At 44.9% G+C, this 14,381-nt stretch overlaps 1 pseudogene; it reads right to left on the reverse strand.

The window, feature by feature from the left end:
• Window positions 1–14,381, reverse strand: part of LOC127924948 (protein eyes shut homolog) — a 167,370-nt pseudogene that overhangs the window by 93,225 nt on the left and 59,764 nt on the right.

The following is a 14,381-nucleotide window of genomic DNA, read 5'->3' on the forward strand; positions in this document are numbered from 1 at the left end:
GTGGCAGCAGGGTAGCCTAGTGGTTAGAGTGTAGTGGCAGCAGGGCAGCCTAGTGGTTAGAGGTAGTGGCAGCAGGGTAGCCTAGTGGTTAGAGTGTAGTGGCGGCAGCGTAGCCTAGTGGTTAGAGTGTAGTGGCGGCAGGGCAGCCTAGTGGTTAGAGTGTAGTGGCAGCAGGGTAGCCTAGTGGTTAGAGTGTAGTGGCGGCAGGGTAGCCTAGTGGTTAGAGTGTAGTGGCGGCAGGGTAGCCTAGTGGTTAGAGTGTAGTGGCGGCAGGGCAGCCTAGTGGTTAGAGTGTAGTGGCAGCAGGGTAGCCTAGTGGTTAGAGTGTAGTGGCAGCAGGGCAGCCTAGTGGTTAGAGTGTAGTGGCAGCAGGGCAGCCTAGTGGTTAGAGTGTAGTGGCAGCAGGGCAGCCTAGTGGTTAGAGTGTAGTGGCGGCAGGGCAGCCTAGTGGTTAGAGTGTAGTGGCGGCAGGGTAGCCTAGTGGTTAGAGTGTAGTGGCGGCAGGGTAGCCTAGTGGTTAGAGTGTAGTGGCGGCAGGGCAGCCTAGTGGTTAGAGTGTAGTGGCAGCAGGGTAGCCTAGTGGTTAGAGTGTAGTGGCGGCAGCGTAGCCTAGTGGTTAGAGTGTAGTGGCGGCAGGGCAGCCTAGTGGTTAGAGTGTAGTGGCAGCAGGGTAGCCTAGTGGTTAGAGTGTAGTGGCGGCAGGGTAGCCTAGTGGTTAGAGTGTAGTGGCAGCAGGGTAGCCTAGTGGTTAGAGTGTAGTGGCGGCAGGGTAGCCTAGTGGTTAGAGTGTAGTGGCAGCAGGGTAGCCTAGTGGTTAGAGTGTAGTGGCAGCAGGGCAGCCTAGTGGTTAGAGTGTTAGAGCCTAGTGGTTAGAGTGTAGTGGCGGCAGGGTAGCCTAGTGGTTAGAGTGTAGTGGCGGCAGGGCAGCCTAGTGGTTAGAGTGTAGTGGCGGCAGGGTAGCCTAGTGGTTAGAGTGTAGTGGCGGCAGGGTAGCCTAGTGGTTAGAGTGTAGTGGCAGCAGGGCAGCCTAGTGGTTAGAGTGTAGTGGCGGCAGGGCAGCCTAGTGGTTAGAGTGTAGTGGCAGCAGGGCAGCCTAGTGGTTAGAGTGTAGTGGCGGCAGGGTAGCCTAGTGGTTAGAGTGTAGTGGCGGCAGGGTAGCCTAGTGGTTAGAGTGTAGTGGCGGCAGGGCAGCCTAGTGGTTAGAGTGTAGTGGCAGCAGGGTAGCCTAGTGGTTAGAGTGTAGTGGCGGCAGGGTAGCCTAGTGGTTAGAGCGTTGGACTAGTAACCAAAAGGTTGCAAGTTCGAATCCCCGAGCTGACAAGGTACAAATCTGTCGTTCTGCCCCTGCACAGGCAGTTAACCCACTGTTCCTAGGTGATCCTAGGCCGTCATTGAAAATAAGAATTTGTTCTTAACTGACTTGCCTAGTAAAATAAAGGTAAAATAAAAATTAAAAATAAGGGTATGAATACTTTCTGAAGGCACCATACAGTATAAGGCATGATGGTTATGCTCAGTAGAGTACTCACCAAAAGGACAGTGATTGCTATGCTAGTCAGTAGAGTACTCACCAAAAAGGACAGTGATTTCTATGCTGCTATGCTAGTCAGTAGAGTACTCACCAAAAGGACAGTGATTTCTATGCTGCTATGCTAAAGAGTACTCACCAAAAGGACAGTGATTTCTATGCTGCTATGCTAGTCAGTAGAGTACTCACCAAAAGGACAGTGATTTCTATGCTGCTATGCTAGTCAGTAGAGTACTCACCAAAAGGACAGTGATTTCTATGCTGCTATGCTAGTCAGTAGAGTACTCACCAAAAGGACAGTGATTTCTATGCTGCATGCTAGTCAGTAGAAGGACAGTGATTTCATGCCTAAAGGAGTACTCACCAAAAGGACAGTGATTTCTATGCTGCTATGCTAGTCAGTAGAGTACTCACCAAAAGGACAGTGATTTCTATGCTGCTATGCTAGTCAGTAGAGTACTCACCAAAAGGACAGTGATTTCTATGCTGCTATGCTAGTCAGTAGAGTACTCACCGAAAACAATGCTGCTATGCTAGTCAGTAGAGTACTCACCAAAAGGACAGTTTGCTATGCTAGTCAGTAGAGTACTCACCAAAAGGACAGTGATTTCTATGCTGCTATGCTAGTCAGTAGAGTACTCACCAAAAGGACAGTGATTGCTATGCTAGTCAGTAGAGTACTCACCAAAAGGACAGTGATTTCTATGCTGCTATGCTAGTCAGTAGAGTACTCACCAAAAGGACAGTGGCAGATGTATCCATTCAGCAGATCCATACAGGAACCTCCATTCAAACAAGGCCTTGACCAGCAGTCATTAACATTCTCTGAGCACCATCTCCCTGGAAACACAACAGATGACATTCTGTACATATACCTTGTGGTATACATTCTGTGGATGCTCATTTCAGTTGGCTTGTACCTTCTATTGTCTGTTCACTCTACAGTGTACTGTACTTGATATGATCATGTTCTGGGCAAATGGTTATACCAGCACCAGTATAATGTGAAGTCTGTACGACAAAGTGACTTTCTATATTATAAAAATACTTCCCAAGTAAAGTAAGGAACATCAGTAATGCTTATTGACACCTTCACAATCATATGTTGTAACATATGATCACATTATGTAACGCATGTACAACAGCAGAATAAGTACTAAACTCAGCAACAACAACAAAAACGTCTCACTGTCAACTGCGCTTACTTTCAGCAAACTTAACATGTGTGGGGTAACATATATGTATGAACATAACAAGATTCAACAACTGAGACATAAACTGAACAAGTTCCACAGACATGTGACTAACATAAATTGAATAATGTGTCCCTGAACAAAGGGGAGGGGGGTTCAAATCAAAAGTAACAGTCAGTAACTGGTGTGGCCACCAGCTGCATTAAGTACTGCAGTGCATCTCCTCGTCAAAGGCACCAGATTTGCCCGTTCTTGCTGTGAGATGTTACCCCATTCTTCCACCAAGGCACCTGCAAGTTCCCAGACACTTCTGGAGGGAATGGCCCTAGTCCTCACCCTTTGATCCAGCAGGTCCCAGGGACCTGGGATTGAAAACCTGGGATTGAGATCCAGGATCTTCGCTGGCCATGGCAGAACACGGACATTCCTGTCTTGCAGGAAATCACGCACAGAATGAGCAGTATGGCTCGTGGCATTGTCATGCTGGAGGGTCATGTCAGGATGAGCCTGCAGGAAGGGTACCATGCGGGAGGAGGATGTCTTCCTGTAACGCACAGTGTTGAGAATGCCTGCAATGACAACATGCTCAGTTCGATGATGCTATGGGACCAAATCGATCCCGCTCCAGAGTACAAGGCCTCGGTGTAACGCTCATTCCTTCGACAATAAACGTGAATCCGACCATCACCCCTGGTGAGACACAACTGTGACTCCTCAGTGAAGAGCACTTTTTGCCAGTCCTGTCTGGTCCAGCGACGGTGGGTTTGTGCCCATAGGCCGGTGATGTATGGTGAGGTCCTGTCTTACAACAGGGCTACAAGCCCTCAGTCCAGCCTCTCTCAGCCTATTGTGGACAGTCTGAGCACTGATGGAGGGACTGTACGTTCCTGGTGTAACTCGGGCAGTTGTTGCCATCCTGTACCTGTCCCGCAGGTGTGATGTTCGGATGTATTGATCCTGTGCAGGTGTTGTTACACATGGTCTGCCACTGCGAGGACGATCAGCTGCCCGTCCTGTCTCCCTGTAGAGCTGTCTTAGGCGTCTCACAGCACACACATTGAAATGTATTGCCCTGGCCACATCTGCAGTCCTCATGCCTCCTTGCAGCATGCCTAAGGCACATTCACGCAGAGGAGCAGGGACCCTGGGCATCTTTCTTTTGGTGTTTTTTCCAGAGTCAGTAGAAAGGCCTCTTCAGTGTCCTAAGTTTTCATAACCGTGACCTTAATTGCCCACCGTCTGTAAGATGTTAGTGTCTTAACGACCATTCCACAGGTGCATGTTCATTAATTGTTTAGGCTTCATTGAACAAGCATAGGAAACCGTGTTTAAACCCTTTACAATGAAGATCTGTGAAGTTATTTGGATTTTTACGAATTGTCTTTGAAAGACAGGGTCCTGAAAAAGGGACGTTTCTTTTTTTGCTGAGTTTATATTACTTACACTACACCACACACACACACACACACACACACACACACACACACACACACACACACACACACACACACACACACACACACACACACACACACACACACACACACACACACACACACACACACACACACACACACAACTTGATAGAATTGTGGCCCCAATTTAGCTTGTCTTCAGGGACCTTTATGGCATTGTGTACACTCCCATGGGGGTACTAGGGAACACAGAGCTCTGCCAAGTGCTGTATTGTAAATCAATGGTTGTACGGCACGAACAACTAATGTCCCTCAGCCAGCAGACTGCTCAGGCTGACCATTCATTATAAACAGAAAACAAAGCGTTCTGCTCCATTTCAAGGGTGCCAATATATACTGAACAAAAATATAAATGCAACATGCAACAATTTCAATGATTTTACTGAGTTACAGTTCATATAAGGAATTAATTTGGTCCTAATGTATGGATTTCACATGACTGCGCAGGGGTGCAGCCATGGGTTGGCCTGTGAGGGTATAGGCCCACCCACCGGGGAGTCATGTTAAGAAGCCGGATGGTTAAGAAGCCGGATGTGGAGGCCCTGTGGTGGCATGGTTACAAGTGGTCTGCGGTTGTGAGGCCGGTTTTACGTACTGCCAAATTCTCTAAAACAACGTTGGAGGTGGCTTATGATAGAGAAATTAACATTAATTTCTCTGGCAGCAAATCTGGTGGACAATTGCACTCTCCCTCAAAACTTGAGACATCTGTGGCATTGTGTTGTGTTAAAAAAAACTGCCTATTTAGAGTGACCTTTAATTGTCCCCAGCACAAGGTGCACCTGTGTAATGATAATGCTGTTTAATCAGCTTCTTTATATGCCACACCTGTCAGGTGGATTATCTTGGCAAAGGAGAAATGCTCACTAACAGGAATGTAAACAAATTTGTGCACCACATTTTAGAGAAATTCCTTTTTTTGTGGGTATCGACAATTTCTGGGATCTTGTATATTTTTTGTTCAGTGAAGTCATCTGTACAAATAGGATATTTTCAAGGGGATGCTTCTATGCCACGTTCTCTTTTTGGTTATCAGGTTGTGATTTTCAAGGTAAGGGAACACAATGTGTTCATTTGTCATTTGGTTGAGGTATTCATTTGACGATTTCAAAGCTACCACGATAAAGGATGACAGATATTAACAACAATGAACTAATAAAACCCCTGCCACACACTCTTCATTCGTTAAATCAAATCTAAATCACATGTTATTGGTCACATGCACATGTTGTAGTGAAATGCTTGTGTTCCTAGCTCAAACAATAGCTAGCAATAGTTAGTCAGTTAGTTGGTGCCTTGACCTGAAATCAATTGTTTTATGTTATCACAAGTGTGGCAACATACTTTAGGCCTACCTTCAAACCCTGGGGGGCAGTGGCATTGATAGCCTCCGATGACATCCTCACAGGTGGCACCATTGACACACGGGGAACTCTTACACTCATCCGTCTCCTGCTCACAGTAGCTCCCTGGAACCCGAGCTCACAGCGACAAGTATAGTTGTATTGTTGGTCTAGACATACGCCGTGCTCAGAGCAGTGGTGTCCAATGCAGTTATCAACGTCCATCTCACAGTAGCTACCGTTGTATCCTCTGGGACAAAGGCAGCTGGTGACAAACAACTCCCATTATAAGACGATATCAACAGACACAGTTCATAGATACTTTCTGACAAGTCTTAAGATGCATTAAGACTGCCTCGTAATGCATTATAGCTGTCTGTCTTAAGTGAAGTGTTACCAAAACATTTAAGATCATTTCTAAATGGATCTTAATTAGTTTTTTAGTTTTTATTTCACCAGGTAGGCCAGTTGAGAACATTCTAGCATCCTAGAGGGAATTACAAACCAGCAATTGTTAATGGAGTTTCCAATACTTTTTTCTATTCTGTATAACCCCATTGTTGAGGTAACCATCAGAGCAGCGGTTGGCCTAAACATACCGTGTATTTTTATTGGATAGAGGACAGAGAGAAAGACAGGGAAGATGGGAGAGAGGTTTAGTGCCAGAATGAATGGCCTGTGACAGACTTGAACCCACACCGACACAGTATGTGTGTTCTCTGAGGGTAGCAGCCTTAATCAGTAGACTTCAGGCTCCACATAGACAATACATACAACCAGTCACAGTGCCTTCAGAAAGGATTCAAAATTCATTGAATCTAAAAAAAGAATCTCACCCATCTACACACAATTCCCCATAATGACAACGTGAAAACATGTATTTATCTCACCCATCTGCACACAATTCCCCATAATGACAAAGTGAAAACATGTTTTTTTTTGTTGATTTTGGCAAATTTGTTGAAATTACACACAGAAATGTCTATATATATATAAGGTGTCAGATTTCACATCCTGCATCTCAGATGACAGCGGAGTGGCATGTGAAGCGGGACAACCAGAGCTTTCACGGAGTGCAAAGCCATAATTTACTTTCAATATATTTGCTAAAATAAAATAAAAATATGTTTTCACTTTGTCATTATGGGGTATTGTGTGTAGATGGGTAAAAAAAAATGTAATCCATTTTGAATTCAGGCTGTAACACAACAAAATGTGGAATGTTGTTGATGTTGCACAATTCACACAGGGCTCTGTACACAGAATGTCGGTCGGAACCGGTCCAGGACCGGTCCAGGACAGGTCAAAGGGACTTAACGTTTTACTAATAAACACATACAACAGCAAACACTTAGCCTTAGAAGGCTTAACGTTTTACTAATAAACACATACAACAGCAAACACTTAGCCTTAGAAGGCTTAACGTTTTACTAATAAACACATACAACAGCAAACACTTAGCCTTAGAAGGCTTAATGTTCTACTAATGTTAAGGGGGCGAGGAGGGGGGTGTTACAGTTTTTAACTTCCTGCAATTCTACACATTTCACCACGGTTAATGCCGTGTTCGTATGCCATCTGAACATTATAACAAAATCAATGGGCCATGACTTTTGGGAATTTCAGATTCTCCCTGTCTAGTTTTTATTTCTGTTAGTTGTCAAAGATGATCTTGTTTAAAAAAAAATAGATATTGCTCCATTTTCTTTTCTACATACTTTATATCTGGTTTGAGTCTTTAAAGTTGACACTGAAAATGTTTCACCACCCCAATTCACAATTGTTTTTATATAATATTATTTGGAGTGACGCTAAATGAATATAGGGGAAACACTGAATAGTGTATTTGAGACCTTGCCTTAGGCACTCACCTGTAGCCATCAATCTCATCTACACAAGTGGCTCCGTTTTGGCACCAGTGCTGAACACAATCGTTGATGTTTAAGCGGCAGTTACGTCCTGCCCATCCAGGTGCACAGACACAGGTGTAACTGCTGTCGTTGTTCCAGACACAACGTCCTCCGTTGGCACATGGCTGTAGAGAGAGAAGAGAACATTGTCACACACAGTTACGTCCTGCCCATCCAGGTGCACAGACACAGGTGTAACTGCTGTCGTTGTTCCAGACACAACGTCCTCCGTTGGCACATGGCTGTAGAGAGAGAAGAGAACATTGTCACACACATCAATACGTATTCATTTACTCCAAAATGACGTGAAGACATCGCACCATTCACACGACAAGTGCTTATTCACTATGTAATACTGTATCTCGGGGACAATACCAAATAACTCAGGCCTTTTGCAAAGCAAATGACATCTTGTTTCTTTTAAAAAGCTGGCAGAATCTTTGATATGATGTGTAGCTAGATTCAATATCGTATTCCATAGCCACATCTCGTTCCTTCTCTCTATTCCATAGCCACGTCTCGTTCCTTCTCTCTATTCCATAGCCACATCTCGTTCCTTCTCTCTATTCCATAGCCACATCTCGTTCCTTCTCTCTAGTCCATAGCCACATCTCGTTCCTTCTCTCTATTCCATAGCCACATCTCGTTCCTTCTCTCTATTCCATAGCCACGTCTCGTTCCTTCTCTCTATTCCATAGCCAATGTCTCGTTCCTTCTCTCTATTCCATAGCCACATCTCGTTCCTTCTCTCTATTCCATAGCCACGTCTCGTTCTTTCTCTATTCCATAGCCACGTCTCGTTCCTTCTCTCTATTCCATAGCCACATCTCGTTCCTTCTCTCTATTCCATAGCCACATCTCGTTCCTTCTCTCTATTCCATAGCCACATCTCGTTTTCTCTCTATTCCATAGCCACATCTCGTTCTTCTCTCTATTCCATAGCCAGATCTCGTTCCTTCTCTCTATTCCATAGCCACATCTCGTTCCTTCTCTCTATTCCATAGCCACATCTCGTTCCTTCTCTCTATTCCATAGCCACGTCTCGTTCCTTCTCTCTATTCCATAGCCACATCTCGTTCCTTCTCTCTATTCCATAGCCACATCTCGTTCCTTCTCTCTATTCCATAGCCACATCTCGTTCCTTCTCTCTATTCCATAGCCACGTCTCGTTCCTTCTCTCTATTCCATAGCCACATCTCGTTCCTTCTCTCTATTCCATAGCCACATCTCGTTCCTTCTCTCTATTCCATAGCCACGTCTCGTTCCTTCTCTCTATGCCATAGCCACATCTCGTTCCTTCTCTCTATTCCATAGCCACATCTCGTTCCTTCTCTCTATTCCATAGCCACATCTCGTTCCTTCTCTCTATTCCATAGCCACATCTCGTTCCTTCTCTCTATTCCATAGCCACATCTCGTTCCTTCTCTCTATTCCATAGCCACGTCTCGTTCCTTCTCTCTATTCCATAGCCACGTCTCGTTCCTTCTCTCTATTCCATAGCCACGTCTCGTTCCTTCTCTCTATTCCATAGCCACATCTCGTTCCTTCTCTCTATTCCATAGCCACGTCTCGTTCCTTCTCTCTAGTCCATAGCCACATCTCGTTCCTTCTCTCTATTTCATAGCCACGTCTTGTTCCCTCTCTCTATTCCATAGCCACATCTCGTTCCTTCTCTCTATTCCATAGCCACATCTCGTTCCTTCTCTCTATTCCATAGCCACATCTCGTTTCTTCTCTCTATTCCATAGCCACGTCTCGTTCCTTCTCTCTATTCCATAGCCACATCTCGTTCCTTCTCTCTATTCCATAGCCACATCTCGTTCCTTCTCTCTATTCCATAGCCACATCTCGTTCCTTCTCTCTATTCCATAGCCACATCTTGTTCCTTCTCTCTATTCCATAGCCACATCTCGTTCCTTCTCTCTATTCCATAGCCACATCTCGTTCCTTCTCTCTATTCCATAGCCACGTCTCGTTCCTTCTCTCTATTCCATAGCCACGTCTCGTTCCTTCTCTCTATTCCATAGCCACATCTCGTTCCTTCTCTCTATTCCATAGCCACATCTCGTTCCTTCTCTCTATTCCATAGCCACATCTCGTTCCTTCTCTCTATTCCATAGCCACATCTCGTTCCTTCTCTCTATTCCATAGCCACATCTCGTTCCTTCTCTCTATTCCATAGCCACGTCTCGTTCCTTCTCTCTATTCCATAGCCACATCTCGTTCCTTCTCTCTATTCCATAGCCACATCTCGTTCCTTCTCTCTATTCCATAGCCACATCTCGTTCCTTCTCTCTATTCCATAGCCACATCTCGTTCCTTCTCTCTATTCCATAGCCACGTCTCGTTCCCTCTCTCTATTCCATAGCCACATCTCGTTCCTTCTCTCTATTCCATAGCCACATCTCGTTCCTTCTCTCTATTCCATAGCCACATCTCGTTCCTTCTCTCTATTCCATAGCCACATCTCATTCCTTCTCTCTATTCCATAGCCATGTCTCGTTCCTTCTCTCTATTCCATAGCCACGTCTATTCTATTCCATAGCCACATCTCGTTCCTTCTCTCTATTCCATAGCCACTCGTTCCTTCTCTATTCCATTATCACATCTCGTTCCTTCTCTCTATTCCATAGCCACATCTCGTTCCTTCTCTCTATTCCATAGCCACATCTCGTTCCTTCTCTCTATTCCATAGCCACGTCTCGTTCCTTCTCTCTATTCCATAGCCACATCTCGTTCCTCTCTATTCCATGGCCACATCTCGTTCCTTCTCTCTATTCCATGGCCACATCTCGTTCCTTCTCTCTATTCCATAGCCACATCTCGTTCCTTCTCTCTATTCCATAGCCACATTTCGTTCCTTCTCTCTATTCCATGGTATATGGCATTTTAATTCTCATCAAAGACAGGATATTGTTATGAAGCGTAATGTATTGTAATATAATGCATTTCTATATCTCATCGTGATCCACTGGGATGAATACAGTGATTAGGCATAACGCAGACAGTGATTTTCCATCAATACGTAGATAGTGTTTGAGTTTGACAATTTACAGCATAAAACAGATTGTGATTGCTTCGATTAAATTATCTGCAGGGACAACACTGCGTGTGTGTGTATGTGTGTGTGCACGAGTGTGAGTTCCATGTTCATTTGTCTAACGAGACCAAAATGACCTGATTAATGGCAACATTCCAAAGCATTTTACGAGGCGACCATCATCGAGGTGTGACTAATTTGTCAATATGCTTCGCAATGGTCATCGACATGTGTAAAAAGGCTTAAAAAACAGGACAATGAAGATACTACAAACTTTATGATTTAAAAAACAAATCAATCAGATAGTGACTGAATTATAGAACATAAAACATTGTACTGGGATGGACGAATAATTAATGGAGTTCAGTCATCTTGGTGGGAATTTAGGTATTCAATTTATTGTAAAATGTCACTTTTTTCATATAATGCACTTATATATACACATTTCCTCAGTATATCAGGTATCTTTGAAATACTTTGTGAGAAAATAAATGTGCCTCATTTGAATATATACATTGAGGGTATTTGCATACATTAACATAAATGGGTAGAACTGGGCTGAAACCACCCAAAACTTGCTCCGTCTCTAGGCCTACCTGCACCTTCTAGACGGCCTCATTAATTATTCACTATTGTTGTTGTCACATTCTCTTGCATAATTAAACAATGCCAGCAGCATACCACCCTGCATACCACTGCTGGCTTGCTTCTGAAGCTAAGCAGGGTTCGTCCTGGTCAGTCCCTGGATGGGAGACCAGATGCTGTTGGAGGGCCAGTAGGAGGCACTCTTTCCTCTGGTCTAGAAAATATCCCAATGCCCCAGGGCAGTGATTGGGGACACTGCCCTGTGTAGGGTGCCATCTTTTGGATGGGATGTTAAACGGGTGTCCTGACTCTCTGAGGTCATTAAAGATCCCATAAGTATGTCAAGGAAGATACCCATGGGATTTAAAATCAAAACGCTTGGCTACACCGATCTAAACATACTTCACATTGTTTGTGAGATCAGATATAATATCATCCCAGTGTTCCTTCTCGGAAGTTACTTTCATTTCAGCGCATCTAATTAGTAAGCATTCCAATTGTATTAAATTCTTACTATTTTTTAATTCCACAAAACATCAAAACACACCAATTTAAAGTTCTCTTTCTTGTGATGTAACTGTCAAGACGGTGCGTTAAATCCCAGACGAAGAGTTTGCATTTTTATAGATCCAACGGAAAGCCAGTGTATTCCATTGAACATATTTCAGCCATTACCTGAGAGTTTGACAGGTCGTTACGTTAACGAGAATAAACTAATTGCACAAGCAAGAGTGGGAAAGAATCACCAGAGTAAAATAAAAGCAATCGATTCCACAAGATTTAGGTGCCAAGTGGTTTTTGCATTCCTCAAACAGGAAATATATGGCTGGAAAGGAGAGACCCTCAGGTGGGCGTGGCGTACGCGTTGCTAAATACGTTGAGCATATGCTTTAGTCTGTATGTAGTGTCAGATGGACAGGGTTTGCTTTAGTCTGTATGTAGTGCCAGATGGACAGGGTTTGCTTTAGTCTGTATGTAGTGCCAGATGGACAGGGTTTGCTTTAGTCTGTATGTAGTGCCAGATGGACAGGGTTTGCTTTAGTCTGTCTGTAGTGCCAGATGGGCAGGGATTTGCTTTAGTCTGTATGTAGTGTCAGATGGGCGGGGTTTGCTTTAGTCTGTATGTAGTGCCAGATGGGCGGGGTTTGCTTTAGTCTGTATGTAGTGCCAGATGGGCGGGGTTTGCTTTAGTCTGTCTGTAGTGCCAGATGGGCGGGGTTTGCTTTAGTCTGTATGTAGTGCCAGATGGGCGGGGTTTGCTTTAGTCTGTCTGTAGTGCCAGATGGGCGGGGTTTGCTTTAGTCTGTATGTAGTGCCAGATGGACAGGGTTTGCTTTAGTCTGTATGTAGTGCCAGATGGGCAGGGATTTGCTTTAGTCTGTATGTAGTGTCAGATGGGCGGGGTTTGCTTTAGTCTGTATGTAGTGCCAGATGGGCGGGGTTTGCTTTAGTCTGTATGTAGTGCCAGATGGGCGGGGTTTGCTTTAGTCTGTCTGTAGTGCCAGATGGGCGGGGTTTGCTTTAGTCTGTATGTAGTGCCAGATGGACAGGGTTTGCTTTAGTCTGTATGTAGTGCCAGATGGGCAGGGATTTGCTTTAGTCTGTATGTAGTGTCAGATGGGCGGGGTTTGCTTTAGTCTGTATGTAGTGCCAGATGGGCGGGGTTTGCTTTAGTCTGTATGTAGTGCCAGATGGACAGGGATTTGCTTTAGTCTGTATGTAGTGCCAGATGGGCAGGGATTTGCTTTAGTCTGTATGTAGTGCCAGATGGGCAGGGATTTGCTTTAGTCTGTATGTAGTGTCAGATGGGCGGGGTTTGCTTTAGTCTGTATGTAGTGCCAGATGGGCGGGGTTTGCTTTAGTCTGTATGTAGTGCCAGATGGACAGGGATTTGCTTTAGTCTGTATGTAGTGCCAGATGGGCAGGGATTTGCTTTAGTCTGTATGTAGTGCCAGATGGGCAGGGATTTGCTTTAGTCTGTATGTAGTGTCAGATGGGCGGGGTTTGCTTTAGTCTGTATGTAGTGCCAGATGGGCGGGGTTTGCTTTAGTCTGTATGTAGTGCCAGATGGGCGGGGTTTGCTTTAGTCTGAATGTAGTGCCAGATGGGCAGCATATTATTATTATTATTATTATGTAGTGCCAGATGGGCGGTTTGGGTGGGCGGGGTTTGCTTTAGTCTGTATGTAGTGCCAGATGGGCGGGGTTTGCTTTAGTCTGTCTGTAGTGCCAGATGGGCGGGGTTTGCTTTAGTCTGTATGTAGTGCCAGATGGGCGGGGTTTGCTTTAGTCTGTATGTAGTGCCAGATGGGCGGGGTTTGCTTTAGTCTGTATGTAGTGCCAGATGGGCGGGGTTTGCTTTAGTCTGTCTGTAGTGCCAGATGGGTGGGGTTTGCTTTAGTCTGTCTGTAGTGCCAGATGGGCGGGGTTTGCTTTAGTCTGTCTGTAGTGCCAGATGGGCAGGGGTTTGCTTTAGTCTGTATGTAGTGCCAGATGGGCAGATGGGGGTTTGCTTTAGTCTGTCTGTAGTGCCAGATGGGCGGGGTTTGCTTTAGTCTGTATGTAGTGCCAGATGGGCAGGGGTTTGCTTTAGTCTGTATGTAGTGCCAGATGGGCGGGGTTTGCTTTAGTCTGTATGTAGTGCCAGATGGGCGGGGTTTGCTTTAGTCTGTCTGTAGTGCCAGATGGGCGGGGTTTGCTTTAGTCTGTCTGTAGTGCCAGATGGGCGGGGTTTGCTTTAGTCTGTCTGTAGTGCCAGATGGGCAGGGGTTTGCTTTAGTCTGTCTGTAGTGCCAGATGGGCGGGGTTAACAAGCTCAGTCAAGCCCAGATCCAGTATTTTAAATGATTTCAAATGGTATTTGGACCCAGAATTGTACTGTGCGCCAATTTGTTTGCTGGGGTTTGTTTGTTCAGTTGGGGGCAAATCCTACATTTAATTTAAGACAAATGTTCAAGTTGTCATGCATTGATGTCAATGGGAGATTAAGTGAACATTTAATTTAAATGGAAGTTAGGATTAACTCCACGTTCTGAACAAAAAAGTGTTGTTTTACCCACTTGTATGTTTGGTGGGCACAGCAGGCAACATGTGTACTTCAGTCCATCAGGCAGATCCAGACAATGTGTGTTTCTAGGGCATGTGGTGTTGGGTAGGGTACAGGCATCTACATCCACCTCACACTTCTGGCCCAGAAATCCTGCGAGGAAGCAGCGAAACAGACTCATTATCATCAACATTGAGATTAGCCACTGAGTAAAACTCAGCTGACTGGTAAAATGAGAAGGAACAGACCTTGCCATTTTCCC

Source organism: Oncorhynchus keta, unplaced genomic scaffold (genome assembly GCF_023373465.1).
Source record: "Oncorhynchus keta strain PuntledgeMale-10-30-2019 unplaced genomic scaffold, Oket_V2 Un_contig_4789_pilon_pilon, whole genome shotgun sequence".
NCBI classification, from domain to species: Eukaryota; Metazoa; Chordata; class Actinopteri; order Salmoniformes; family Salmonidae; genus Oncorhynchus; species Oncorhynchus keta.